Below are 8,525 nucleotides of genomic sequence, written 5' to 3'. Positions count from 1 at the left end.
TAATCTATTTACGTGAGCTCTGGACGTGTCATGTGACGGGGCATCTGGAATATTAACATGTGACTTGAGCAGTGAGCAAAATGTCAGTGGAAAAAAATGTAAAAAATATATAGTATGTCATTAAGAAAACTGCATGTTAAACAACTCCTGTATTCTCAGTTATATGTTAAACAATAACTTATACAAATAGGCATAAATATTACAAATCAATAAAAGACAACAGACGACCACACACTCACGAGCTGTTAAAAGCCAGAGAATAAAAGTGGGTCTTAAGATGAGACTTAAAACACTGTGAAGTAGGGGCTTTTCAGACAAGGACCGGCCTCCTGCTGGTGCCCAGAGTCAGGACTAAACATGGGGAATTATCGTTTTAGTTTTATGCAGCTAAAACCTGGAAGATGTGAGACAAACCTCTACTTTGACAATGTTTAAATCCAGACTCAAAACAGTTCTGTGTAGCTGTGCATATGACTGAAAGGTTTATATTCTGCACTCTTCTTTTAATGTTAATCTTATGATGATTATTTATGTTTTGATTTGTTTGTATTGTGATTTTACTGTATGTGCTATTCTATAAAGTACTTTGAATTACATTGTGTATGAATTGTGCTGTACAAATAAACTTCCCTTGCCTATTCTGCTAATTAGACATTTTACACATTACAATGCAGTAAAGGTCTTATTACTATTAGTACGACTTTAGGACCTATTTTACCATTTATAACTCTGCAAATTAATAGCAAGTTAGATGGTAATTGCACGATGAACTGTTGTCTTGATACTCTTCTTTAGACAATAGAATGGGGTTTTCAATATTGAATCATAGTACTTTCTTTTATATTCCCATGTGGCCTTATATCTGTGTAATCCCTCAGTCGTTCAGGTAGGTTCCATAGTGATCCATGTGCGTATACTAGTCTATTTGGTCTTATACTTGTTCTAAAGCTACTCAGAAAAGGTTCATTTCTGTCCTGTAAATGTGACTTTCTTAGTATCAATACCTGCTCAAATGAGTATTTAGTTTTTGATACCAGTTTTAGCATCGGTTGGTATCAGATTTTTGATACTTTTGACAGCCCTAGTGCACCCTAAAATAAAGTGTTACCAAAATAGGTCATGGTGTGGTATTTTTTCATGCATTATTCATCTATTCCAAACTCAATGGTGGCGATTTCTTCACTGGGGTAGATTAAAGGAAGTGAGGCTGTCAATCTGCGTCATCAGCCCGTCCGACAACCACTAATAACTCATACCACATTAAGAAGTGTGCTGAAGTGTATTGCCCAAAGACAGAACACTGCACTGGTCCGAGTGGGGTTCAAACCGCCAATGTTTGTTTTTATGGACAAGAGCTCAATCCCGTATATCCCTGGTATTAGCCTAGATAGCGTTTGTGCTTTTTTCTGTAAATTATAAAACAAACATTCTTTAGGGAACAAATAAACACAAAACTCGCTTGTATAGGTGGGTAGTACTCAGTTACATTTACTACTAACTTTAAAAAAAAAAAAAATCTTTCCAGAGTACTTTTCTAGAAGCATACTTTTACTCCTACTTGATTAATATTTCCTTTGAAATAACAGTACTCTCACTTGAGTAAAAGTTTTGGTTAGTCTTCCCAGTGTGAGTAAGTCTACAAGTGACAAAATGGCTGTTTCTTACCCAGTGCAGTTGAACGCCTCTCCTAGTCTGCTCCTGTGTAATCGTACAGCGCTGTCACATGAAGCAGGCATCCGAGTACACATAGACTTCTGCAGATGTGTTACTGGGATCGTTGAGATTCAATCCACTACACTCCAGTTGCACTTTAGATGCATTTTGAAAATTTGGTTTAAATTGGACTAAGCCAGTTATTCTATTTTCCTGGTGTTCATGTACGTGCTGAGAGGGTGGTAAAGAGGCGCTGAAGAGGCTGATGGTTCTGCTAAAGGAGAGATGTGTTTAGAATACACATATAGCCTGGTAGCAATTTTCTATCCTACTCATATGAACCAGGCAGCAAACTGAAACATGAATTTTATACTTTGTACTGTGCAGACTAACGGTTGTTTATATGTTTACAGTATTCGCCACATTTGCCAAAGAGTAGGCCTAACACAAGTCATTTGTCATCCAGCTCCAGTTTCTTAAATTCACTCATCTATGCAGGATTTTTGGCAGTTGATTAAATAAAAGTACTTTCTTTACCTGTAATGCACTATAATGTTGGTGCATTATTGTCCTGCATTACGTTGTATTTAAGAAAAGTTTATTATGCTATTGTTGTTCACATGCATGCTATGTTTGGCACTAAATACTAGCATCAATCATCTACTTAAACCAGTGCTGTACATGTGGTAATGTTTTCTAACAACGCTCTAATGTTACTCACATGTGGCTGTGTGGTTGTCAGTCGCCAAAACAGCTCTGGTTTTTCATAGTTTGTGATGTTTGTAATCTGTACAGTTAAGCTACCCAGTCATGAGAAGTAGTGAGTATCTCCAGATCTTGAGCTAAAGGCTTAATCTGGAGTAAAGCCTTGTGTGTGAAAACTTCATAAAAAGAATGATGAAGTTTTATAGTAAACAGAAGATAACCTTTCTCAGAAACTTGGGCTGTGCTGTCACACTATTGGGACTGAGCTCTTAATCAAGACAATGTGTGTGACAGTAAACAGAACTGGAACAAACACTAAACAAGAGCTTACTGGAAATTTAAAGTCATTTTGGTGATGGAATGTCTTTTAAAAATATAATTAAATATGTGGTTTGAACCATGTAGGAGCGATATTGACAAAAATGAAAATCAAATCGAAAATTGATATTATGTGCTAAAGCATGTCCTGTATTAATTGAAGTATAAATTTGAAACTACCAACATATTGTGAACAATGCAAAAAAAGTTATTATTTATTTTAATTAGCTAATTTTTGTGCCTTTTTGTATTAAACGATATACTCAATATTTAAATTCTTCTTTACAATATGATAAATTCAATCAATATGTTTATGTATTTGAAATATTTTCACCTATACCATTTACTGTATCATATAAATAACTTTTTTTTTTTAATTGTTGTTAGCTTTACATGTATCAGCTACTTCCTGGAAGCGTCACATGATGCAGGTGTAGTGATGTGTCTTATAGGCTGTTTACATAGGGGAAGTTTATGCCCCCTACCGTTTGACGCCGTCACCAGGATTGCATCTCGTGTGTGATAATGTGTATGCTCCCTTGTCCCGGTTTATGATCCTTGGTACCTTGTTTGCGGATCTTGATGGTTTCTCTCATCCTGTGCTGGTATTTGCAGCTTTCAGCACAGATGACCCTCACATTACTTCAGTCCAAGATATGGTTTTGTCTCTCAGTGGTCAGATATGGATGTTTTCAGATTTTCCTGCTCTGCTTGTTCTTTTAGTGCTCTTATTTGTCTATTGGACATAGGGATGCAGTCCTGGAGAAGGCGTCAGACAGTAGGAACCATGTATGCAGCCTACAAGACTGTTAGCATAAACTGTCGTGACGGTTCTGACGAAGGCTGCAAGAAGTAGCCAAAATATGTAAAGCAGGAAAACACACGCTGTCAGACAAAAAATACTGTTACTGAATAGTAGTAACAGACAGAATGAACCTTTACTTTACTTACTTTTCCTTAACTTACCACGCTATCTATTGTCTGTTGACAAAAGTGACTTCACACACCAACGTCAATCCAATAGCGGCTGTTACCAGGAAAAAGAACTGACAACATTCGATTCAAAAATTTCTCAGTCAATTCATCAATACTTTCCAGTTCGAGGCACGTACTGCATCACCCAAAAAAAGTACAAATTAGTTAGCGTTGTACTAGTATTCATCAATCAATCTATATCATTCCAACATTAATGCACACCTTACACAAAGATACAGGCTAGTTTCTTATGATTTAAAAGAGAGATGGATGAAAAACAAAAAAAAAATCAAAACTATAACTTTAAAAAAAACGAGAGAGATGGAATTTTTTAATCTGTTATATCCATTCAGCTTACAGTTTGGCACTCTGAATCATTTGCCAGGCGCTAACAAATCAAACTCTTGATGCAGGATGTAGGATGTGAGTACAGTCAGCTGCCACAGAGTCTCCTCAAACATCTCTTGCAGCGTGAAGGAGAGCGGCAAACCAATCATTTTCTCCTTCCTCTTATCAGACCTATTATCTTCTCTAATGGAGCCGTGCCCCCGATAGATAAAATAAAGCCCAAACCTGATCTGCAGACGGCTAGACTTTGTGGGTCCAGAGTCCGCCAGCAGCACCGCACTGTTCTTTGTTCTTTTGCGTGAGTGGCCATTGAATTTAAATGAGCCAGGATGAGGCCGATTTCCGAATATAATCATGTTTCTCTACTGATTACTACAGCAGTATCAAGGTCACCTATTATCATTGTGGAACATTTAAAAAAGAGAGATGCGGGTTTATATGGTTGAAATTAAAGTGAGATTTTTTTTTTTTTTAGCTTTTTACTATGTTATAACAGTGATCCCTCATCAGAAACATGCCTGAAGAGGTTTTAGATGTCATCCATGCATGTTCCCGGACTCGATTTGAACCCTGCTTACAGTTAGGCTTGTGAGTTGAGCTTTCCACAGAATCTTACAGCTATGTTATCCAAGATCCCAAACAACAATTCTCCGTAAATACTATATATAGAAAAACACGATACAAAACTATACACAGCAACTTGACAAACCTGATGCAACATGTCGTAGTTTCATTAGCAGGATGCGCACTGTGTTGTGATAGCGCTCTGAAGGGGGAGTGACTTAGCGTAGATTCGCGGTTGCGGACTTTCCATTACCGTAACTCCGCAACCAATTGTGCTCCCATGTAAATTCAAACAGCATCTCAAAGCAGAGACATGGGGCTGTTTAATTATGTTACTGTCATTACGGTAATCTGCTTATGTTATCCCTTGAAGATGACCAATCAGAGCGCAGATCCTGTCGGGATTCTCCCAGTCAGTTATTTGATGCATGGAAGGAAAAATAAGGATGGATATGTAAAATAGAGGTAGTTGTGTGAAAAAAAGGCAAAAGTACATGCTGATACTTCCTTCAACATGATTTTTATGGCTAAAAATGAACGGTCTACCCGAGCTATAATGGTCTATAATGTGCTCAGTTCTTAAAGGGTTCAAGCTGTGAGCAAAGGGAGGGGAGACTTAGAGCGTCAAGAATGAAAGTAAACTTATAAAACACATTAATACTGTGTTTTCGGCCAATGTAGCATTTTCAAAACAGTAAAAGGTAACATGGCGATCTAAATATGTCATGTGTTAGCAGTTAATACCCCATAGAAGTCTTTAACAATCTGTTTTCTTTTCACTTAAAGTTGTTTTTCAGAGTGATTAATGGATGTTTGAGTTATCTTACAATTATTATTTGTTTTCCCTTAGCTCCCTGTTTTTCACATTATATTTTTACTGGGATACATGTAGGATTCAGTAGTGTTGCATAACTGCTTTGGCACAAATATAAAAATAGAAATCTACTGCTCGTTACCATGAGCTATAGCTGTCCATAGGTGGGGACATCAGCGTTGGTTGTGTTGACGTTTACGGTGTAATTTAATCGAAGTGTCATTGTTGTAGGCTTGGGAGCAGGACCAAAATTCACGCACAAGTCTCTCCCTGGCCCTACATACCACCGGCTCCTTCCTCTCCATCTCTTTCCACCCTCCTTTCTTCTCTTCTTTTCGTTCCCACTTATCATTTAGATATGGGGGGGTTGCCAAGTCTGTGTGCTGAGAGCCCGAGTGGCCTCTAAAAGTAGTGAAAAGCACTTATAAACTCTGTTCTCTATTCTCTTGTGGTGAATAATGAGTACGCCTGGAATACATTAGGTAAGGGAGCAATACATTTGAACTTCTCCAAACTGTTTGAAAGGAACTAGTTCTGTTTTTCACATTTTAAGACCTGTAAGTGACCTTCAGTGCAGTTAGGGGAAAGTGAGCATCAATGAACACACCCTTTCCAGGCTTCTATATGTCCACCCAACATCTAAACTAATGGGCAATTGTTTTTTTTTCAACACGTGTGCCAAGAAATGCTAGTGTACCCTGGGGACATTGAGATCATAGACTCGATATATAAAGCATTCCAAATAGGAAGTGAGCATTGGCGCGCTTCCGTCTCCATCCACTCTGGCTCCATTTCACTTTAAAATGGACCATAAATGCTTCTGTCAGGCTCATCCTTTTGGTCTTAAAGTGTTCGTACTGACCCGCGCTACATGATTCTAGTATTTTTATCTTGCTATTGTGTCCGTAACTCAAGATATGAACATTAATAAGAGACACATCAGGTGCCTTCTTTCCTCACGGTCACTCCCAGTAGCGTTGTAAACAGGTGTGATTGACAGCGTTGCTAAGCGCCTGCTCCCTGCTAAAACCAGTGGAGTGGATGGAAGGGACGTTATCTTCAACAGTCTTGCTCCGGATTGGCTCTTTGGTTGCTATGATAGTTGGAATTTCTAATATGGAAATTTGCCCCTATAACTGCTAGCCTCGATGAGCTTCATTTGACTGGAGCTGAATGCGATGGGTGACGTCATACTCCCTTAGTCCACTTCTTTATGCATTCTATGATTGAGATATAAATTAGTAAAAAATATTTCACACATAATTTTACCATAATTTACCATTTTCGAGAAACCTGAAAAACTTCTGAGCCAGTCGAGACAGCAAAAGAAACATCATTGCCAGATAGAAGAAATCAGACACAGGGCCAATAAAAATATTTGCAAATGTTTTTTTCACTAAAAGTTGTAGTTTGGTGAAGTTTTAGTGGATGGAAACCCTTTTAACCAAAGATATGTGCCACGACTCAAAAATTGTTGAAAATCTGTTAGGTAGGCAGCTAAATAAATGCTAAAAGTCCAACTATATGAGAAGAACAGTATTATTTTATCCTCAGAAACGTGTGTGCAGTAGACTTTAAAACAAAAATCTATGAATGAACTGGATATAATTCAACCTGGAAAGACTCAGACATGAAAGAAAAGTATTAGTAGATTTGAATGGGTTATCTGTGGCACTCAGAACTGGGCAGAAGACATTGTGATGAAGGGCGTGGTAAGTTACATGATGTTTATGATGAAAGTTTAAGCGATGTCTTCACCCCAGGGCCTGGACTCTGGAGGTGGTGGAGGTGAGGCTGATGTGAAGTGACGATGAGATGATGCGGAGCCAAGGGGGTGGCATCTGTGATAGAGGATTAAAAAGTGCAGACTGGGTACTGTTTGGAGGAAGAGGAGGTGCAGCAACCAGCGGGAAGGAGTAATAGGAATAAGATGATGAAGGCTGAGGCCCAGGTAAACTCTGGAGAAGGGGTGAGTAGACAAGAGCGGAGTTAGGTCTTTCTGGCTGAATTCACTCTAGCTCCATTGTTGTAATGATTCTAATGTTCTTACGATTCTGCAATTGTAAAATTGTATTTTTTTTGTTATTTGATTGTTACATAATGCAGCTAATGTTATGTGATTTATGCAGTCTTAATAGACCCCAGAAAGATTAGCAACCACTTTATGGAAACGCATGAGTTTTCAAATAAATAAATAAAAAAATAAAAAATTCTGAAATGAGACCAAACCAGTTTTGAACCATAACTATAAACAAGGACACAACTATAATGTCCAAATCATGTCAAAACAACTAAACCAGGAATAAACCAAGTATAAAACAGGAAAAACATGACTTAGAAACACATTGAGACAATATGCAACAATCACACACTTATACATAATCCCCCCACCCCCCCAAAAAAAATAAAAAAATAAACACAAACAAAGGCAAGTTTACTGTAAATGACACTAACTTGGGAGAACCACCATATGCAAAATCATTTCTTAAAAGGTCTAGTGAGGATAACATTAAGACCTTCAGTAACCTCTCGAATTCCTCCTCCTATTTCCTGTTTACGCCTCCTAGATTATTCATTCCATCCATGCTCAAGGACAGTGCATGGATATTCAGAATATCATTTTCTCAAGAACTATCAAATTAACAACACCTCTTTTGTAAGCTTTCTGCAATATCGTGTCCTTGGGGAGCCATCATTACTGTGTTCTTTTATAAAGGAATACTAGATGGCTACTTCGGCAGGATCAAATGTACAGCTATGAGGACTTAATGTAGCTGGTAAATCGGCACAAGTCGGCACAAGTCGGCACAAGTCGGCACAAGTTTCAGTACTTCATCATCCAGAATATATATATATTGTTTTGCATTGTCAATTACTATGGCAACAGTGCTTCATTCTCCTTAAATTCATGGTTATAAACACAAACATATCCACCTGTTAACAGTTACACCATGCGTAAAATTTGTAATATGTGGTCAGTGATTAGTTATAGACCTGTAACTTGCTGCAGGCTATTTGAGCTTTAAAAAATGCTTACTTTTTTATTTAACTTAACGGCAAAGGTGATGTGATTGTAGCAGGGAACGTTTAGAGAAACATGCACACTTTTTTTTTTTTAGAAAGACTCACCTACTTCCTAGTACTATTA

This window comes from Periophthalmus magnuspinnatus, chromosome 4 (genome assembly GCF_009829125.3).
Source record: "Periophthalmus magnuspinnatus isolate fPerMag1 chromosome 4, fPerMag1.2.pri, whole genome shotgun sequence".
Lineage (NCBI taxonomy): Eukaryota > Metazoa > Chordata > Actinopteri > Gobiiformes > Gobiidae > Periophthalmus > Periophthalmus magnuspinnatus.
Note: the sequence above shows the minus strand (reverse complement) of the source record.